At 40.6% G+C, this 21,459-nt stretch overlaps 2 pseudogenes; both read right to left on the bottom strand.

The window, feature by feature from the left end:
* Positions 1–9,860: 9,860 nt before the first annotated feature.
* LOC121459263 lies at positions 9,861–10,730 on the bottom strand (annotated as a pseudogene).
* Positions 10,731–11,742: 1,012 nt separating this feature from the next.
* LOC121459810 lies at positions 11,743–12,833 on the bottom strand (annotated as a pseudogene).
* Positions 12,834–21,459: the final 8,626 nt, after the last annotated feature.

Here is a 21,459-nt window from a genome sequence, read left to right as displayed (position 1 = left end):
TCACTGTGGATAAGTTGTCATTTCTCCTTTCCAAGAGGTTTCTCCTCTTCAAATCGAAACTTTATTAATTTTGATGGTATCCACAATTTTTCTTCTCCTGTGGAAACAAGAGCAAAACCCCTTCCCCAACGTAGCACATCTCCTGGCTTCCATTGAGAGGTCAGCACATCTTTGAAATAAATCGGTTGATTTAGTTCAGCAGACTTTTCCATTATCCAATCTCTCTCTGCTGCTGTCGTTCCTTTCTCATTAGCGTTAAGAAAATTCAAGGTTAATAAAGCATTATGTAATCTATTTCTGGGGGTATTTTTGGTCCCTTTATGTTTGTTCAGCATATCCTTTATAGTACGGTTTGATCTTTCTATAACTGCCTGACCTGTAGGATTATTTGGTATACCTGTAATGTGTTTTATATTATAATAATCAAAAAAGCGTTTCATTTTCTTAGATACATATGCTGGACCATTATCTGTCTTTATTTGTGCAGGTATACCCATGATGGCCATAACTTCCAATAAATGTGTGATTACTGAATCAGCCTTTTCTGAGCTCAGGGCAGTAGCCCATTGAAAACGTGAATATGTGTCTATGGTGTGGTGTACATATTTTAATTTACCAAATTCCATAAAGTGGAACACATCCATCTGCCAGATTTCATTTCTCTTAGTACCCTTTGTGTTACTCCCTGCAGGCAACGGTGTTTGATTATAGAAAGAACAAGTAGGACATCTCTTTATAATGTCCTTAGCTTGTTGCCAAGTAATGGAAAATTCTTTCTTTAGGCCTTTACTATTGACATGATGCTTCTTATGAAATTCTGAGGCCTGCAACACAATTCCAATCAATAATTGATCAATCTCAGCGTTGCCTTGGACTAGAGGACCAGGCAGACCTGTATGGGACCGGAAGTGTGTTATGTACATCGGACAAAGCCTGTTCCTGATTATGTCTTGTACCTGGATAAACAATGAAGTCAACTCTGTGTCATCTGGTATAAATTCAGCGGTTTCAATATACAAGATAACTCTTTCTGCATATTGTGAATCTGTAACTATATTAAGAGGTTCTTTAAAATCCCTTAGCACCATGAGAATGGCATATAATTCTGCCTTCTGGACAGAATTATAAGGGCTTTGTTCCACCTTACTCAATTCATCTGACTTGTAACCTGCTTTCCCTGATTTATTTGCATCAGTATAGAACGTACGGGCTCCAGTTATTGGAGCATCACGTACAATTCTAGGAAGAATCCAAGACGTTCTTTTTATGAGGTTAAGTCTACCACTTTTGGGATAGTTGCTATTAATTTCTCCCAAAAAATTAGCACAAGCTCTTTGTAATGGTTCATTGTCTTCCCATAACATTTTTATTTCTTCAGTAGTAAAAGGCACTATAATTTCTGCTGGGTCTATACCTGCTAGTTGACGAAGTCTCAGCTTACCTTTTATAATTAATTCAGAGACTTTTTCCACATAAGTTTTTAATTTTTTACTTGGTTTATTAGGTATAAATATCCACTCTAAAATAATATCTTCCCTCTGCATTAGAATCCCTGTAGGAGAAATTCTGGAAGGCAATATGACTAGGATGCAGCTAAGATTTGGGTTCACCCTATCCACATGTGCTTCCTGTAATTTTTCCTCAATCATTGTCAGGTCCTTTTCTGCTTCAGCTGTCAGTTCTCTTGGACTATTCAAATCTTTATCACCATCTAAGGTTTTGTTTAAATGAACTATTAGATCAGGTGTTATCCCAACAGCTGGTCGTAGACTGGAAATGTCTCCTAACAATCTTTGGAAGTCATTAAGAGTCTTTAAGCGGTCTCTCCTAATTTGTGCCTTTTGCGTTTTAATTTTCTCTAACCCTATTCTGTAACCTAGGTAATTAATAGAATTTCCTCTTTGAATCTTTTCAGGGGCAATTTGTAATCCCCACCTAGGCAAGACTTTCTTTACTTCTTCAAACATCCTTTCTAAAGTATCTTTATTTGAATCAGATAACAAGATGTCATCCATGTAATGATAAATGATGGACTTGGGGAATTGTTTACGAATTATTTCCAATGGCTTACTTACAAAATATTGGCACAGTGTAGGACTATTGAGCATACCCTGTGGGAGGACAGTCCATTGATATCTCCTATTAGGCTGAGAATTATTATAAGTAGGCACTGTGAAGGCAAATTTTTCTCTATCCTTTTCTTGTAACGGTATAGTGAAAAAACAATCTTTCAAATCAATAACTATAAGAGGCCATCCTTTTGGTAACAGAGAAGGCAAAGGAATTCCAGATTGTAGTGGGCCCATAGGTTGAATTACTTTGTTGACAGCTCTTAGATCTGTCACCATTCTCCATTTACCAGATTTCTTTTTTACAACAAACACAGGAGAATTCCAAGGGCTGGTTGATTCTTCAATATGGTGAGCATCTAGTTGCTCTTGCACCAGCTGTTCCAATGCCTGTAGTTTATCTTCAGCTAGAGGCCATTGTTTTGTCCATATTGGCTTCTCAGTTAGCCATTTTAAAGGTAGGGCTGTTGGTACCTCTAAAGGTTTGGTATTTGCTGTATGTTCTTGTGCAGCCTGAATGGCTAGTGACCTTTTTCCATAATACCTCATCATATCCTTTCCAGAATTATGAGTTCCTGGAAATACAGGAATGTTAATCTGGGTATTCCATTGCTGTAGCAGGTCACGGCCCCATAAATTTATGGCAATATTGGCTATATATGGCCTTAGTCTTCCTATTTGCCCTTCGGGCCCTATGCATTCAACCCATCTTGTGCTTTGTTTTACACGAGATAGGGTTCCAATTCCTAGGAACTGAACATCTACCTCTTGAAGAGGCCAATTCGGATGCCAAGATTCTGGGGTAATGATACTTACATCCGCACCTGTGTCTAATAAGCCTTCAATTAAAGTGCCATTTATACAGACTCTTAGCTTTGGTCTTTGATCATTAATAGAAGTCTGCCAAAATATACGTTTACTCTGTCCTACTGGGTTTTTTGACTCATCCTCCACACGTAATTCATCATTTAGACCAGTATTACTTTTTACAGCAGAAATTGGAGCTTTTAATTTTCTTGGTGAGGCACGTTCTCCACTGTGACTGGGAATGACTGGGCCACTGTTGGCTTGGGGGCCTGCGAGAGGCCCCTCAAGGAGTTTCCCGACAGTATTGGGTTGCCTTGTTTGTCTGTTGTTGACCTGCATTCATTGGACTGGGTTGGTAAAGTCCAAAGTTGGCCTTTACCGCATCTCCTACATATACCTGAAGGCCTAGGTCTCCTATTTTTGTCATTCCCAGAGGAGATAACATTCCTAGAAATTCTGTGCCTGCAGTCCCTTTTCAGATGTCCTAATTTACCACAATTAAAATACCTGGCAGTTTGATGTCTCCTCATTGCTGTAGAAATCGCTTCTCCTACCCAAGATTCATCGTTATAGCTAAACGTCTCAACATTCATTGTATGCTGAATACATTCATCCATAGGTGCTGATCTAGACTTTAAAGGCCCAATTACCTTTTTCCATTCTATGTTTGCATTCTCAAAAGCTAGAGATTCAAGAAGTATTCGTCTAGCTTCTGGGTCTGTTACCCCTATGTCCAGAGCCTTAATTAATCTTTGCAAAAAGTCAATAAAGGGTTCTCTCTGTCCCTGCCTAATTCTGGTATATGATTCAACCCTTTTTGCTGGATCTTGTATCCTATTCCAAGCATTGAAAGCTGCTTAGTGACATAGACACAGTACTTCATCATCATTAAGAGCTTGGACCTGTGGATCAGCATATTCTCCTGCACCAAGAATTTGATCTTGGGAAACCTCAACACCTTTTGTTCTTCCTTGCTGTTCCATATGTTTGGATTCTTCTCTGAAATAAATTCCAAACATCAAGGAAGGTCCATTATCTAAAACTGCAGACACTAACTGATGGAAATCATGGGGTGTAGCTCTAGCATTAGAAGCCCAAGTCCTTATCATTTCCTTTACGTATGCAGAGTGCAAGCCAAAATTAACAATAGCTTGCTTAATTTCTTTTAGCTCATTCATTGCTATTGGTGTCCATCTAGCTTCTCTGACTCGCTTTGAGCCTTTAGAAGTTGACGCTTTGTCAGAATTAATTATAGGGTATGCTGCTAAAACCTTGGGTAAGCCAGTTCTAATAGCTGGTGTTGGCATTATATCCTGTCCTTGTGCCTTATTACTCTGTTCACCAGCTCCAATCATTTCTTCAATCATTTCAAGTCTTTTTATTATTGTCTTTATTATTGTCTCTTTTGAATCCTGAATCTCCTGACTTGCATGAGTTTCTAGTAAAGATTGTATGATTCTTAGGAGTGCCATGATCTTCCTAAATGATAGAACACACAAAAGAATACTGAAACCTAGTAACCAGTAAATTAAGTTAGCCCCATAGTCATATAAACCTTGCATGATATAACCCATTGTATTGGTAACCAGAACAGTAAAATTTGCCTTGGAAACGAAAACTGCCATATTACCTATTATCCAGCAGGTGGCACTGTTGCCAAGTTGCGACGAAAACAGGGTCCTGTTTCAGAGTCTGCCTAGTATTTGTTAAAAACTGGAAAATGTAAGTTGCTCAACAAAGTAAATGTAATTAAATCAATTCCAGAGAGGGAACCAGAACTCCAGAATCCAGGGGTAGAGACGAGCAACCTGGAAGCCTCTTATGCCTCCACATGACAGAGTCACCCTGAGGGGTTGCTGCTTTCAGCAACCGCATGCACTGGTTCGTGCCACTTAAGAGCTGTGCTTGCATGGGAGATTTAAAAACGACTCAGAAAAGAGCAAACCACGCGGGCAGAGACTACGCAGGCCTGTGGAGTTTAAATTCACTTGGGGAGGCCAAGGCCGCTGTTGCAAGGCACAGGCGGCGGCTGAGGAAGGAAGGGCTCCCGCCAAGCCGAACTCGCGGCTGGCAGCTGAGCAGGGAAAGGAGAGGTTCTAAAACCAAACGTTGGGTGCCAATTGAAAGCGTAAGTCATAAACAATGCCACACCAGTTTGGAATTATGATTAATAGGGTGGTATTTATTTAAAGGGGAAAAAACTTACAGATCACCGTCAGCCCTCTTTGCAACCAGGAAGGGAGTCTAGTCCAGCGGAGCAGGAAGTGAAGAGAGAGAGGAGAGGGAAGTGGCCGCTTTTTTAAAGGGAGAGAGACCACGCCCCAATGGGCTGGTATCTCAGCGGCTATAGGCTGGAGGAGTGGGATGACCTCCCCCAACAAACTGCAATGTCTCTCATTCTCAATCATGGTTCTTCAAAAGAAGCTTCCTTGCCCCAAGCAACTAGCAGCAGCAGGGATCACGAAATTTCACATGGACTTCCATATTTATGCATTTGGCATGTGAGCACTCTATTAGTTGTGGAGTTAGGGAAAAACATTTTTTCAGTCTAAAAGCAGCTGTTTTCTCCTGTTGCCACATGTTCTCTGCTTTTCAGGAGATTTTCAGTTTTGTAAGGCCCACTTATTAATTGTTGATCTTAGTGTAGTCTCCTGTTTCAATATATTCAAGGCTGTTCCCTACCTCCTCTTCTGTCATCTTCACTACAAATGGTTTTATGTGAGGCTTTTGAACCACTTGGACTGGAGTTTTCTTCAGGTTGTTGAATATGGCGCTCTCTACTTTCTTCTCCACATTGAAATCCGGTTAGAGTGCCACCGTTTCCCATTGTATATTTCAGTTTCCCATTGTATATTTCTGGCTTCTTTATAAAATATCAGGTATTCATATATATTCAGATTTGTATCTGGGTCTTTGATTCAAATCCCTTGATTAACATGTTTATTTTTGACAATATCGTTAGGGTTTTGTTACTATAGCTATGGGATATAATTTCTAGTACCTTGTGCACTATTCATGGAATGCCTGCATTTTCTCTGCATTGTGTCACTATTACCTGAAGAGAAAACATTTTATGTTGATGTGTAGTTACTTTTTCAAATAAGTTATGTGTAATTATTGGTCCATGCCTGATGTGTATCATGACTTCTGGAGCAGCAACCTAGGAAAGAAGAGAAAGCTGCCTATGGAGAGACGCTTATGCCTTTCAATTTAATTTGAGTTACTGTGCACATATACTCTTCATGTACATTATCAATGTTAGGCCATAGAAAACTCTATAGGTAGCACCACCTGAACGAATCAGAAAAAGAATAGCCCCTAGAGGTATAAGCACCACCTAAACCAATTGGAAGAAGAAATTGAGTAGCTAGTCTTCCAACTAAAATGCCCCAATCCCTAAGCCCTGAGCCCTAAGCTACACCCACTCCCTGTCTGTCTCTCCATGTGGGTCTCAGTGAAGGGCACCTGGGCAAGGATCTTCCAACTGCACTTGTCCAGGCCATGACCCAGGTAGATCTGGAGCTGGTAACACAGAGCATCAGTTATCTGCTTGGTCATCTCAGGGATGTCCTGGAACAGCACAATGCTTATGCCAGAGGGCTCTTTGGGAAAGACCATCAGACATGGCTCCAGCTGTGAGTTTACCAAGCACAGGTGCTGGTACATGGACAGCAGAATCTGGAAGGAGAAGAGCCCATCCCAGCTGCACTCTTCAGCAGGAAACTCTAAATTTGCAGTGGATGGAGGGCTGAGGTGGCACATAGTCATTTAGCAATGGTGGTGCCTCTTTGTCTCTCACCATTTCCAGTGCCCCAATCTTCAGGGAGAAGGCCCAGCAGGCACTCAGCACCAGAACAAAGGACACCTGGGGTGCCAGCCTTGCTGGCATGGCAGCCACAATTGCCTCTAGGGATTCCTTGCCTCACCAAAGCAGGCTGGCCTTGCCCTGCTAGGGACTATGGAGGGCAATTTATGTTCCTTTGCCTTTGGGACTCCAGGAGGAGAGGATTCCCCTGGGGCTATGTGCTCTGAGAGGAGAGCCTTCCTTGCCTCAGGCCTGACTCTTCTGCAGCCAGGAGCTCTGGAGCCCCATGGCAGAGGCAGCAACTTCCATCTGGCACAGGAGTAGCCATCTCTTTAAGGGAATTGGTCCTCTGCCTCTAGGCCATCCCTCTGCGGCAGGTTATTGCAAACATGCCTTCAATCTCCATCCAGACAACAATGAACACGGACACCTGCTTCTTGTGCTCTTCAAATACCTGGGCTGCATGGCCTCTAAGTTGGACTGGAGCATCTCCTCCAGCTCCAATGACATGGTAACTCCAGTGGCCAGCTTCTCCTGTTCTCCCTACCTCACTGCACCAAACCCTATTCAATCCCCACAAATGGTAAGGCCTCCATGAAGAGTCAACAAAGCCTGGCACATCCATATTGAATTCCAAATTTGTTATACAAATTTTAACTCCCACAAGCAGTGAAGGAATGGTCCCCTTGCTCTACATCCTCACCAGCATGAGCTGTCACTTGTGCTATTGATCTTAGCCATTCTGACATATGCAAAAAAAAAGTACTTTTGATTTTACATTTCACTAATTGCTATAAATTTTGAACATCTCTCTAGGTGTTTGTCAGCCATTTGAGATTGCTCTAAGGAGAATTATGATTATATCTGTACCCCATCTTTAAGTGGATTTCTTGATGTCTAATGTCTTGAGTTCTTTTTACCTCAATACAATTAGTTTGTTAATTATTGGGAATTTTATCAATTTACACTGTTCACACTCTCTTCCCATTCCTCCAAGGTTTACCCTTTTCACTTTATGCCTTTCCAGAGACGAGAGAGAGAGAGAGAGAGAGAGAGAGAGAGAGAGAGAGAGAGAGAGAGAAATACACCATGCCAAATTTGTGTTTTCGTATACTCATTGGAACATGCTCAAACTCCCAGTGGCCATATCCTTAAAGATTGCTGAGTCCTTTCCCATCCCCCTGTCACACAGGAAATCCCATCATTTGTGAAGATCTATATCCTACAGAATCTTTATCACAATTTTTAGACTCTCTTCAATGGCTCCCTATCTGGACTGTTTATTTTGATTTGTTTGTTCGGTGGAAGAGGTTGTCACAGCAGCCTTCAATGTCTCTCATTCTCCATTATGCAAAAGAAGCTTCCTTGCCCCCAAAACTGGCAGCAACAGGGATCACAGACTTGTACATGGACTTGCAGTCTTTTTAGATTTGTGATTGATCCAACTGTTAGATGTATGATTAGGGGAAATCAGTTTCCAGGCTGTAAGCAGTTGTTTTGTCCTCTTGCCAGTGGTCTCTGCTTTCCAGGAGATTTTAGTTTTTGTGAGGTCCCTTTTATGAATTATTGATCTTAGTGCCTGCACTATCACTGCTTTGTTTAGGAAGGAGTCTCCTGTGGCAATGCATTCCAGGCTCTTCCCTAGCTTTTCTTCTATCAGGTTCACTATATATGGTTTTATGTGAGGCTTTTGAATCACTTGGACTGGAGTTTTTTTCAGGCTGAAAAATATGGTGTGTTATCTTCTTTTTTTCAGCATACAATAGGCTCACTACTTTTTGCTTTACAGATAGTATCAACATATGAGTGAGTCCATACCATGCTTATATATCTGGGTCTGGGTTACCTCACTCAGTATTGGTTTTTCTCGTCCCATCCATTTGCATGCATATATCAAGATGTCATCAATTTTTAATTTTTAATGATTTATTAGATTCTGAAATATTAAACATAAAATTGGATTTGGGAGCATAGGTAATGATGGTGGTAAGACAAATAATAGTGAACAAGGACAACAGACAAATCTCCTATAGTAAATATTCCTCCCGTTTGTGTATTTGAAGGATCTTGGACTTGTTAATACCACTTACAAATCAGGCTTGTGACGCTGGTCCAGACAAAGTGAGCCCTGTTTACTGGGCAGTGTTTGGAGGACAGGAAGAGTGCATGGAAACGTTGCTGCAGAATGGTTACAGCCCAGATGCACAGATGTGCTTGGTCTTTGGATTCAGTTCCCCTCTGTGCACAGCTTTCAAAAGGAGTAAGTATATTTGTTACATTTTGCTTATATTTAATAACCAAGTGACTTTTCTTCATAGTGACACTTGGTGTCTCTTTTAGCACTAAGTTGCTAATCTACAAAAGGCCTGCTTCAGGATATGTTGTTCAATCTAGCAGAAGTGAGGTTGATAACACCAGGTTATTTACCTTTTTCTTCTTGAAACTGCATTATACTTTTAGTATAACACTGTTGGGAAATACTTTAAATATATTAATATAAATGCTTAGGCCTACTCTGATGTCTTTGAAATAATTCAAGATTCAAAATTGTACTTATTAAGTAAGGAAGTAACTGCTTCAGGTGTTTTAACTATAAAAATTTTTATTTATTTATTATTTTATAACCCTTACAATAAAACCTTGGTTTCAGGTACTTTTTTATTACTTTTTAATGTACATGGGTATTTTGCCTGCATGTAGTCTATGCACTGCATTCACACAATGTCCACAGAGGCCAGAAAAGGGAACTGGAGCTGCGGATCATTGTTAGCTGCTATATTGGAAATCGAACCTGGGTCCTCTGGTGTAGCTGCCAATCTTCTTAACTGCTGAGCCATCTCTCTGGCCCCAGTAATCTTAGTTTTGACTGGTCTGAGATTTAGACGTAGAAACTATCAGTGAGGACAACCTATATCTCTTGACAATCTGTTCCTGGCTTCTTTCATTCTATTGGCCAAAAGTTTATCATATTCGGCAGCCTCCTCTTACTGTCTTTGTGTGTTGTTCCTTCAGAGCAATAGGTTGGCATCTAAGCTGTAGTACACTTGGATAACAAAAGCCTAAATCATGGGGGTTTTGGTCCTGGGTTTCTTAGATTTTTTTTCTAGGTGTGTACAAGGTTTTATAGGTACTTTGTAAACATCAGAATCAATTGGGTCCTTTTCTACAAAAGCCTGATGTCATATTACAAAACCAGGAACCATACTTTCCGAGGCACTCTGATGAAGGGCAGAGAAAACAGCCACATAACTGATGTTTAGGTGAGAAGGCAGAACGATGATCTCAGTCAATCTGATTTGCCAGGGAAGGAAGCCTAAGGTGCTATCCACAGGACCAAACTTCAATACTAACTCAGGGTCAGGGAAACCATGTGAACTAAGTAAGCCGTCTAGCAGATCTACATCCAAATCTCTGGATGTCCTCTGCTGCTGAGCAAAAGTCCTGAGCAGCTCTCAGAATATATGCTTTTTCAGCTCCTGGGGACAGCACCTTCACTGCTGAAGGGCAATTTAATACTTGGTGGGCTTTGTCATTACTACTTGCAAATTCTGGTTATTATTTGCAACAATTTCGGCCCAAAAGTTCCTATTGTTGTTGCACAATTTCATCCATCAATCTGGAGTTATTTCTCTTGAACAGGCCTTGGTGGTCTTAGACACTAATGTAGAGATCCCCAAGGCCATACACCACACTACTGAGGCTCACGGTGTCTGAGAAGCTGGGTTCATGCTCCTTTTTAGTGACCACCAGGCCCATATACAGTAGCTGCTTCTGCAGGGACACGCCCTCCAAAGACCAGCACAGCCTGGGTGGGGAGACAGCCAGCCTGGGGCCCAGTGAGGGTGCAGGTGATGATGCTGGTTCCTGCCAATGGCCAGGGCTTGCTCAGCTTGAAGCCCAGCAGCACTAGGACCACAGTGGAGGCAGCACAACAGCAGCTGCTCCAGATCCAGTTCCAGGGGAAGCAAAGGCAGAGCCAGGAAGTGAGCACTCTGCAGGTAGAGCAGCACTTGCAGCACCTGCCACACCAGCTCCCACAGCCCGGTCATTCTCCCATGGCATTGGGACACCGTCTCCTCCTTCCCCTCCATCCCACATCCCCGGGCCTGAGCCCCTCATCACTGCCAACTCCTCACCTAGCCCCCACTGCCATCTTCCTCCGCCCTCCTAAGTCTGTCTATTTATGGCTTCCTGACAACAAATTGGTGACATTCCCGACCACTAAGGAATGGTAATATCTCTCAGTTCAGGAATATCACTTTAGTATCCACAATACATCAATAACAAATTGGTGCTTTCTATCTCCAGTTCTCCTTGTAACCCCACCCCTGACTCCTGTGGCCATAGATGCTATCATTTTAATGCTGCAGAAGTGGCTACAAGCATACTACAAATTTCATTGACTTTCTTGAACTCATTGTTATGGATAGCTAGCTGTGATATAACTTAAGTCTGTCCAAACATTTTCACTGTCCCAGACAGACGACTAGATAAAAAAACACTTGTCACCAAGTCTGGCAACCTGAGTTTTCTTTCTTGTAGGTACCATATTTTTGTCTATTTCTAACATGAAACACCACAGTGGTGAAAAAATAGCCTTCAGAAAGGTTTTTTTGTTTTGTTTTATTTTTTTTTTAGATAGGAAGATTTTCTTTATTAATGACCCCAACCATATTTCTTTAGATACAGGAGTTTTGAACTCAAATACTTGGAAGAATACAAGTTAAGATTGCATTATCTGCAACTCATTACCAGTAACATATTGCAAAGCAAACAGCTTGGAAAAGGGAAAAAGGAAGGGGAGTGAGAAAGGAAAAAATAAAAGAAGGGAAATAAGTTGATCAAGTGGAAATTTTTTTTCTTTTCTTAAATTATTGGGAACTGTGAAGTCCTTGCAAGCACAGTTTGTTTCTGCAGATTATTTGCCAAACTCGTACAAAATGGAACCCACACGTAGAATCCCTTAAGAACCTGGAGAGGTGCAACATGAAGGGCTACAATTATCCAGTAGCAAGCAGTCTGGCCTTCCATCAACAGAGCTTCTTCCTCAGTTCCCAAGCGTTAGCGGGATGAAAATGTCTTCCCCGTGAATGTTTTCATTACTTTTTTCTCTGCATCTGGGTGTGCACGATTGAGCACCTTAAGGAAGTCAGATGGTTTTGCTCGCATGCGTGTATGAATATAGGCCTTGAGTACTTAATGTGGTAGTGCAGATAGTCCCAGAACGTGTGGATCAGGTTGATGGTGTTGTCTCGAGCAGTGGCATTGGTGTGGCGAGGGGAGAGCACGAAGGTGATGTAGCCAGTGTTGTCACCCACGGCAGTATCTGTGTCTTTCAGCTCTAGAGGAGGTTCCCTGTGGTTAAAAAGACCTGGGGGGCTGGGCTCTTCGTCCTTCTTTGAACTCTTGCATGAAGACCTTTCCAATGACAACATCGTCATCATCCTTAAACACTGTGCTGAAGACTACCGTGACTCTGTCTTTTTTAGATTCAACAGACATGGTCTCATCCTCCTGGCAATGGATAACCACTCTGTTCCCTCCTTCCTTGTCCTCTTCTTGGAACTGAAAGTATTTCTCAAAGACAGAGGCAAAGCAATTTTGCTTCAACATGCCAGCCTGCTGCAGAATAGAATCCTTGGATGCAGGCAGATTTTCAAGGTCATATAGCAAAGAAACATTGTATCCCGATTCTAGGTTTACCAAGAAACTCCCATATACTCTCTTTTATAACTCATCAGCACCATGTGCCTGAAGTTCCTTGTAGAATTTCAAAGGAATACTGACCATCACCTGTAGGGTTAAGCCAGCCCCTTAGGGGCGGGCTTGCCTCGGGCGAATGTTGACTGATAAATCGGGTGTGCAGGAGCCTGTGTGTCCCTTTTCCTGCTTCCTGTGCTACGGGAACTTCGGTTCTGTAAGTTTATTTCTTCATTAAAGCTGTATATATTTCTTTACAATCTGCCTGCATTTATTTACGCCGCTACAATCACCTTTGTTTTGTCTCCATTAGGATTTGAAATATGATAAAGGACACTATCAAAATCTGCAAATGTTACTTCTACAGCTTCTGGTTTGTTTCCGAAGGCCGTGTTCTGGAAGAAGAGTGAGATCTCCTCCATGATGCGATTGTTCACCTCCAGCAGGATCATGGCGGAGGCTGCCCCTGAAGCTTTAACCCACCTGCCAAGCCGCCGCTGCCTCCACCGCCGCCTCACCCACGATCCCGGTCCCCCAAGAAAGGTTTTTACTGGGCTTTAGCCTTTAAATCTCTCTCTTGCTCAGATGAGTCACTTACTCAGATTGTTCACGGTTTAGGTGATGAGCTGTCTCTGTATGTCATACTTCATTCTTGGTGTTTGTGTCTGCAGGATAGACTTTTTTTCACCGCTAGGATCTGAAGTGTTTCCCAAATTTGTCATCAGGGCTTGAGATAGAGAGAAATATGTATTTTAAGAGAAATACATAGATTTGCCCATATTATTTATATTTTAACCTGTGGTTACCTGACTAGGAGAATTTGCTATGCTCAAATGGCATGCAATGATCAAGGTCATATAGAGCACTAAGGTTGCTTTCATCTCTGAGCATGCCTTTGTGTTTGAGAGCTTTACAGTAATTGTCCCAGATTCTCAGAGAGTGCTGACAACATTCTGTGATTCTTCAGTCTTTTCCTTCGGAATGCTACTTTTGATGGAAAGGGATGACATATAGTAGCATTGGCCATAAGCCTTTTGAGAGTGTGCTCTTTCTTCATTTAACCTAGACAGTGTGAATACAGGAATTGGGAGAAGTTTGGGGCTTGCTTATTAAGCATGTTATATAGTATACAATTTGAGAGAAAATACATTGGGCGAAAATAATTTTATAGTTAAACTTGGAACATGTAAGGTTAAGCAGTGTTCTGGGAATTTTTCTTGTGGCATTGTAGGGGGATGAATGGATCTATAAATGTTTGAAAAATCTGGAAACTTAGGATAAGTTTATATTAACAATAAATATGTCATTACACCTGCATTATAGAGTTTTAAGGAATTTTATACTCTTATTTATTATACTTCCCTCGAATTAATGATTAGGCCTATTGCTTGAATATGTAGTATTTTATTTGTTTTCATAAATACCAAATAGTGGCGGACAAGTAAAATAACTCAGAGTCACGCAGCTAGGTGTCTCCAGGGTCTGAGTTTTCTTTGTAATCCTACCTGTTTCGATGATCTTGCCAAGCGGCTCTTTCAAATGAGGATCACACCTGTTTTCAGTCAATTTCATTGTAATGATTAGTATCCAATAATCTTTTTTAATACTAAATTTAATAGACAAAAATGATACATGTTTATTCCCTGAAAGTACATGATAAGTAAGATTAACTTATAAGTTAAACTATGTTCATCGGAAAAGCTTTCCTGTGTGATGGGTATGGTTCATGACCACATACAAAACAGTGCAAATTGGCTATGGCTACATATCATGGAGGTTTCTAGAATGAATTAATCTTTGGGGAATGACCATATTGTTTATTAACTTTAAAATAGCGTTTAACTTTAACATAATAAAATTACATATAACAAAACAGGTATCAAGCAAGAATTACAATATTCATATTTACCTTTTATCATAAGTAAGGAAAACTATAACTATCTATTTTTTCTTCATCTATATCAAAGACTCCAGAAAGATAGAATATTACCTAAGAAAATAGGAAGTACATTGTAAACAACTTCCAAAAACTCTAGAAATGACAGAGACATCTCACTGTCTGGTCAGTTACCAAAGTTCTTCTCTATCATTGTGGCATCCATCTTCAGCCTACAGGCCGATAGTATCCAGCAGACTTTTTCATGAAGCATGAAATTTCAAAGACAATTCTGCCTATATTGGTAGTTTGCCAGTCACCTTCTTCTGTATTCTGAAGAATGTCTTGCAGATTCTTTCATGAAGCAGGAACCCCAAAGGATCACCTCACCTTTAGGTAAGTTCAGCAGTCATTTCTCGGTGGGTTCTGCATGTCCAGTTCAACTAACAAACTCCATAAGGAGCCTTTTCAATACCCATCATTTTCTTAAAGAAGCTGATGCTGGCTTACCTCACTCAGGATAGTGTTTTCTATTTCCATCCATTTGTATGCAAAATTCAAGAAGTCCTTGATTTTTACTGCAGAGTAATACTCTAATATGTATATATTCCATACTTTCTTCATCCATTCTTCCGTTGAAGGGCATCTAGGTTGTTTCCAGGTTCTGACTATTACAAACAATGCTGCCATAAACATAGTTGAGCATATACTTTTGTTGTATGATAGGGCCTCTCTTGGGTATATTCTCAAGAGTGGTATTGCTGGATCCAGGGGTAGGTTGATCCCGAATTTCCTGAGAAACCGAAACACTGCTTTCCATGTTCTATCGGGAACTCACCAAGGCCAGCTGGCCTAGGTCTGAAAAAGCATGGGATAAATCCGGACTAGCTGAACATAGCGGACAATGAGGAATACTGAGAATTCAAGAACAATGGCAGTGGGTTTTTGATCCTACTGCACGTACTGGCTTTGTGGGAGCCTAGGCAGTTTGGATGCTCACCTTATGAGACCTGGATAGAGGTGGGCAGTCCTTGGGCTTCCCATAGGTCAGGGAACCCTGATTGCTCTTTGAGCAGATGAGGGAGGGGGACTTGATCGGGGGAGGGGGAGGGAAATGGGAAGCGGTTGCGGGGAGGAGGCAGAAATCCTTAATAAATAAATAAATTAAAAAACAAAAACAAAAACAAAAACAAAAACAAAAAAAAAAAAAGAAGCTGATGCTGCCAGGAGCAGATTTGTCTCACTGTCATGAAAAGTCTTAAATTCATTTACATTTTAAATGTCTCTGAAAGATCTGAAGAATACCCATCTAACAGAAATACATCTCTGTACATCTAGAAAGTCTAACATGACTACAAGCTTGACTATTATAGATAAGTATCTACTAACATATATTTCTTAATTATACATTACATTTTTAAATGAGCTACACAAAAACAATACCTTAATCAAGATCAGCTATATATAACAAATTTACCTTAAATTTGTATCAATATAGCAAGATCCATACAAATGCAAACTACCCCTCTCTATAGCTTAAACCCCTCTAAGTGTAAAGAAGCATTTACAAACAATATTTGAGAATATGGGCACAGTACTGTCCGAACTCTTTTCTGCATTTTATAGGGAAAAGAATTTTCTTTGTGAGGGGTGTTTACAGCAACCTTTCAGGAGGTTTTGATCCATTAAACCATATTGGTCTGGAAGCAATCCACAGGTTCTCATCTTCTGTGAAAACTAAAGAAGAACCTCCTTTCCAAAGCAACATTTCCTCAGTCTAAAATTTTTGAATCAAGATACCTTTATGTTGGTTTAACTTAACAGTCCATACAACGAAATGTCTCTCTGTACTTAGCTCTTTCACAGTCAAAAAATTCAAAGAAAACACACTAATATACATAATCTAAACTCTTTGCGTATTTTCCATCATTATGTGGCTTATTTTTCTTTACTCCTTTTAATCTATGACTGTCTATACTCTGTCTCTTTAAAGACATTTTCACTTCTTTTTCAACTCTGTTTTTTTTCTCTCTTCCAAGCATACTCTTTTTTCTCTCTTTTAAGCCTACATACATTTATCCAACACTGTGACCCATTTAGATTTCTTTTATGTCTGAATCTGTCTTTATTGCCTTATCTGTAATTCTTTACTGTCTGGAAGAGCTTTTAAAATGGTAAGCAGATCAGTTTCAGTTGATCTGGATACTGGCTGTGCCTCACTCCACTTTCAAAATGGTAGACATTCCATTACTGCCAGGTCTCAGAAGAGCTGCACTTAGCACTTTAACTCTGAGAATGAATGTGCAGCAAATGAACCTTTTTTTATCTGAGTAATAGCTAAATCTGCCATACAGCGTACTGCACAACCTAGAAATATCTCTGTGTATGGTGACAGGAATCTGCCATGCTCTCCTGCTTGTGCACACCTAGTAGAACTGATCTACCAACTGCCCAGGAGGAGAGCATTGAGCCATGGGCATGGTCGCAGTTTCTTTCCTCCAGACACTGAGAAGACACACAAACACCTGAGCCTACAAATGCCATTAAAATCTCCATAGCTAGAGTTTGCACTGGCAGCATGGAAAAACCACACAGAAACTATATTAATTAAATCACTGCTTGGTCCATTACCTCTCACTTGTTATTAGCTAACTCTTACATATTTATTTAACCCTTCTTCATTAATCTGTGTATCACCATGAGGTCATGGCCTACCAGAGAAGATTCAGCACATCTATGGTGGCAAACCCATGGAGATGCTCAAATGGGCTGGTATCTTAAAGGCTACTGGCTGAAGGAGCAGAATGTGCTCCCACATTACCTCCCCTTTTTATTTAAATAAGAGAGTTCCAAACCCAATACAAAACTATGTACACTAGGAACAGATATCAAGAATAAATAGAATTACACCCAGCATAAACAATATTAAGCAAGGAACATATGCTAAATGTTTTAATAAACATTCTATCTTATGGAGTGATGGAGGAAGGTCATTGGCTAATAAAGGAACTGCCTTGGCCCATTTTATTGGTTAGAGGATAGGTGGGAGGAGTAAACAGAACAGGATACTGGGAGGAAGAGGAAATGAGCTCAGAGTCTCGACAGCTCTCCTCTCGGGAGCAGACGCCTGAGAGAGAAGCCATGCCCTGCTCCTGGGATGAAACTCTGACCCAGGATGGACATAGGCTAGAATCTCCCCGGTAAGCGCACCTTGGGGTGCTACACACAGATGATTAGAAATGGGCTAAATTAATATGTGAGAATTAGCCTAGAAGAGAATGGGCCAAGCAGTATTTAAATGAATACAGTTTGTGTGTTGTTATTTCGGGCATAAGCTAAGCTAGCCTTGTGGGCGGCTGGGGTGCTGGGGACGCAGCCCCGCCGCCCTTATTACTACAGATTGGCGCCCAACGTGATGGACTAAACCCACTTAAAAAACCTGAGAAGGCTTAAAAATAAGGGAGAGAGAGTTTAACACAGATTTTTGCTGTTGGTGGCGTGCTGTAGAGAGATTTCCTGATTAGGCAACAGTAGCAGAAAACACGCTGTGTCATTTTAAAACGCGACTTCCTGGGGCTGTGCCGCCATTGTGATCTCTGTCTGGCTCCTGCGGGAGACAGAGCTTTTGAATAGAGCATTTGGAGTAAAGTGCTACGATTTGTTTGATGGCAACTAGACTCGCTGTGTTCTCGGGTCTGCTCTGCTTGCTAGAGGCAAGCAAGCACCTCATCTAAGAGAGGTTTCCTGACTCAGCTTCAGCTGCAAAACCCTGCAGCTCTTAAGAGGTCCTGCCACGAAACACTTAAACGGTGTTCACGAAAAGCTGAACACATGCTTTTTGGTTTTCAGCCGTAGCAGGAAAAAACCTGTGCCATTTAAAAATGCTGGCTTTCTGGGCTATCCTGCCAGGGCAAACTCTGACTGTTTGAGGCGGGAGGGCCGGCTACCGAGAGAGGACTTGAGTGTTGTCTGTTATAGCTCGCTGGCTGGCAGGGACCTAGAAACGCCATAGAGGCTATAAACATGGCTGCAGCCTGTATATCCGCCATGAGGCTGGAAAGCTAAGGAATGGACTGGATCTAGCTGGCAAAGCAACGCCTTTAATCCTACTGATATTGCTTGGTAAATTAAAGACTCATGTGGTCAGAAAAAGAGAGATATACAGTAAAGAGAGATTCAAAAACAAAGAAAATTTTTAAATGGTTTACAGTGTGTTAAAAATATATGCAGACTAAATGTTGAAGTTCTTAAAGTAAAAAACAAAAAAAGGAAGAGAGTTGTTGTGTGTGGTAGCACACGCCTTTAATCCCAGTGCCTAGAAGGCAGAGGCAAACAGATCTCTGTGAGTTCAAGGTGTAGTAGCTTACACCTTTAATCCCAATGCCTGGGAGGCAGAGACAGGCAGATCTCTGAGAGTTCAAAGACAGCCTGGTCTACAGAGTTACTTCAGGTCAAAGATACAGAGAACCTGTCTCAAAAAGCAAAGAGTTAAAAGTAAAAATAAACGAAATAGAGGTTAAAACAAAGCTGTACAAAGATGGAAAATACACAGAGAATTTTGATACTGTATGCTATTATGCTCTCTTTGAATTATTTGAATGCTGAGGAAGGAGCAACAGCTGCTAAAAGATATTTATTTATAAATACTGCTGAACTAATCCAACATAGATATTTTGAATTTGGATCTAAGGATATGATACTTTGGAAAGGAGTTTCTTATTTTGTTTTCACAGAGGATGAGACGCTGTTCATTTCTTCTATTCCGATTTGGTATGATGGACCACGTCCTCCTGAATGGTTCCTGTGCACGCCTTCAAAAAATTGCTGCGCTCAACTGCCAACTGAGATGAAACTAGCACACAGGTTATACCATGAAAGACCTAATTAATGACGCCCCCATTCAGCAGGAAGCAGTTTGGAGAGAAAAAACTGTGCCCATATTCCGAAATATGGTTTATAAACGTCCTTTTACATTTTAAGGGGGATACGATATAGATATGAATAATTTACATTAGTATAGATTTTGCTTTATTGATAGAGATTTAAGGTCAATTTTGTTATATGTATAAGTGTTTCTGATTTTGGTTAAGGTATTGTGATAGTGTAGTTCATTTAAATATGTACTGTATAATTAAGAAATATAGGTTGTTAATGGATAATCATCAGTAATAGTAAAGCTTGTAGTCATGTTAGTTAGATTTTCTAGATATATAGAGATATATTTTAGATAGACATTCTTCATGTCTTTCAAAGATTACAGAATAGGACATTTAATGTTTTAATAACTGAGGACTTTTCATGACAATGAGACACTCTGCTCCTGGCAGCACCAATGTACTTCAAGAGGAAGATGGGCATCGAAGAGGCACCTTATGGAGTTTGATAGCCATTTGGGCAAGAAAGTGCTCTTGCCTGGACTATTGCATAAACTGGACTCAGAGAACCCGCAGAGAGAGGACTACTGAACTTACCTAAGGTGAGATGATCTTTCGGGGTTCCTGATTCATGAAAGAGTCTGCGAGACATTCTGCAGGACACAACAGATAGTGACTGAACTGACTTTGAATTTTCCTGCTTTATGGAAATGTCTGCTGGATAGCATGGGCCTGAAGGCTGAAGATGGATGCCCCAATGGTACAGAGGAACTTTGGGTGACTGTCCAGGCAGCAAGATGTCTCTGTCATTTCTAGAGTTTAAAAGTTGTTTTTTCTTGTTTGCTTAGGTAGTATTGTATCTTTCTGGAGTCTTTGATGGAGTTAAGAATAGTTAGTTATAGTTATAGTTTTCCTTAGTTATGATAAAGATTATTGTAACTTTTACTTAATAACTGTTTTGCTATATGTAATTTTGCTATGTTAAAGTTAAAGCTTTTTTTTTTTTTTGTTTAAATCGAAAAAGGGGAAATAATGGAGGAAGGTCATTGGCTATTAAAGGAACTGCCTTGGCCCATTTTATTGGTTAAAGGATAGGTGGGAGGAGTAAACAGAACAGGATACTGGGAGGAAGAGGAAGTGAGCTCAGAGTCTCGACAGCTCTCCTCTCGGGAGCAGACGCCTGAGAGAGACGCCATGCCCTGCTCCTGGGATGAAGCTCTGACCCAGGATGGACTAGGCTAGAATCTCCCCGGTAAGTGCACCTTGGGGTGCTACACACAGATGATTAGAAATGGGCTAAATTAATATGTGAGAATTAGCCTAGAAGAGAATGGGCCAAGCAGTGTTTAAATGAATACAGTTTGTGTGTTGTTATTTCGGGCATATGCTAAGCTAGCCGTGCGGGTGGCTGGGGTGCTGGGCACGCAGCCCCGCTGCCCTTATTACTACAATGGAGTCTAAGTCTTCTATAGGAAAGGCTTGGCTAGATCATAAGAGTACAGTAACTAAGACTATCTAATCTTCAACCTCATCAATGGCCTGAGAAGGGAGATAATATTACTTGAGCAGGCAAGAAGTACAATCAGGTAGCTTCCAAAGCAAGTGATATATGACAGAGATAATTAGCCAACTGAGCAATCACCCAAAGTCTCACTTTGCAACATTGAAGCAACCAAATTTGGCTAAGGCCTAACTTAACTGACAGACCATTTCAGAGGCAGGAAATTTTTCAAAACCGTCTTACCGTGTCTTAGTAAGATTTGACAGTTCTGCTTATCCATTTTCGGATACTATGTAACTTGTCAGTAGTTGAGGCAGTGTCAGTTCCTTGTCCAAAGGCCAGTTTTGCCAAGAAGAAAACAAAATCCAAGTTTATTGTCTTCAGTGCTTAACATTCTCACGGGAATAGATTGGTGCTGTCAGAAGCAATCATGTCTCATGTCAAGAGAACCCTAAATTATTAAAATGCCATGTTCCACAGATCCTTGAAGTGGTTGAAGATTACCTAACTGAACATAATATAATCTCTATGTATTTAAAGAACCTAATTTATCTGACTGTATGTATAACAAACATGAACAACTATTGACCTATAATTATTAACACTTGTATAACTTAAAGACTAAAACTTAATGTCAGAATATTAAATAATTTGTAAACAAATATGTAACAAATGAGAATGATGACCTCAAAATATAAACAATCTATAAGTATCTTAATCAGGGGTAGCAGTAATATATAATACAATATGAAAATATACCCTAAAAGTTGTATCAGTATACAAAATGTTCTAAACCGAGACAGAAACACACATACTTACAATGTGAC

This window comes from Microtus oregoni, unplaced genomic scaffold (assembly GCF_018167655.1).
Source record: "Microtus oregoni isolate MIOR12 unplaced genomic scaffold, Mior012 000019F_ref0000042, whole genome shotgun sequence".
In the NCBI taxonomy this organism is placed as follows: Eukaryota; Metazoa; Chordata; class Mammalia; order Rodentia; family Cricetidae; genus Microtus; species Microtus oregoni.
This window is presented reverse-complemented; position numbering and strand designations above follow the sequence as displayed.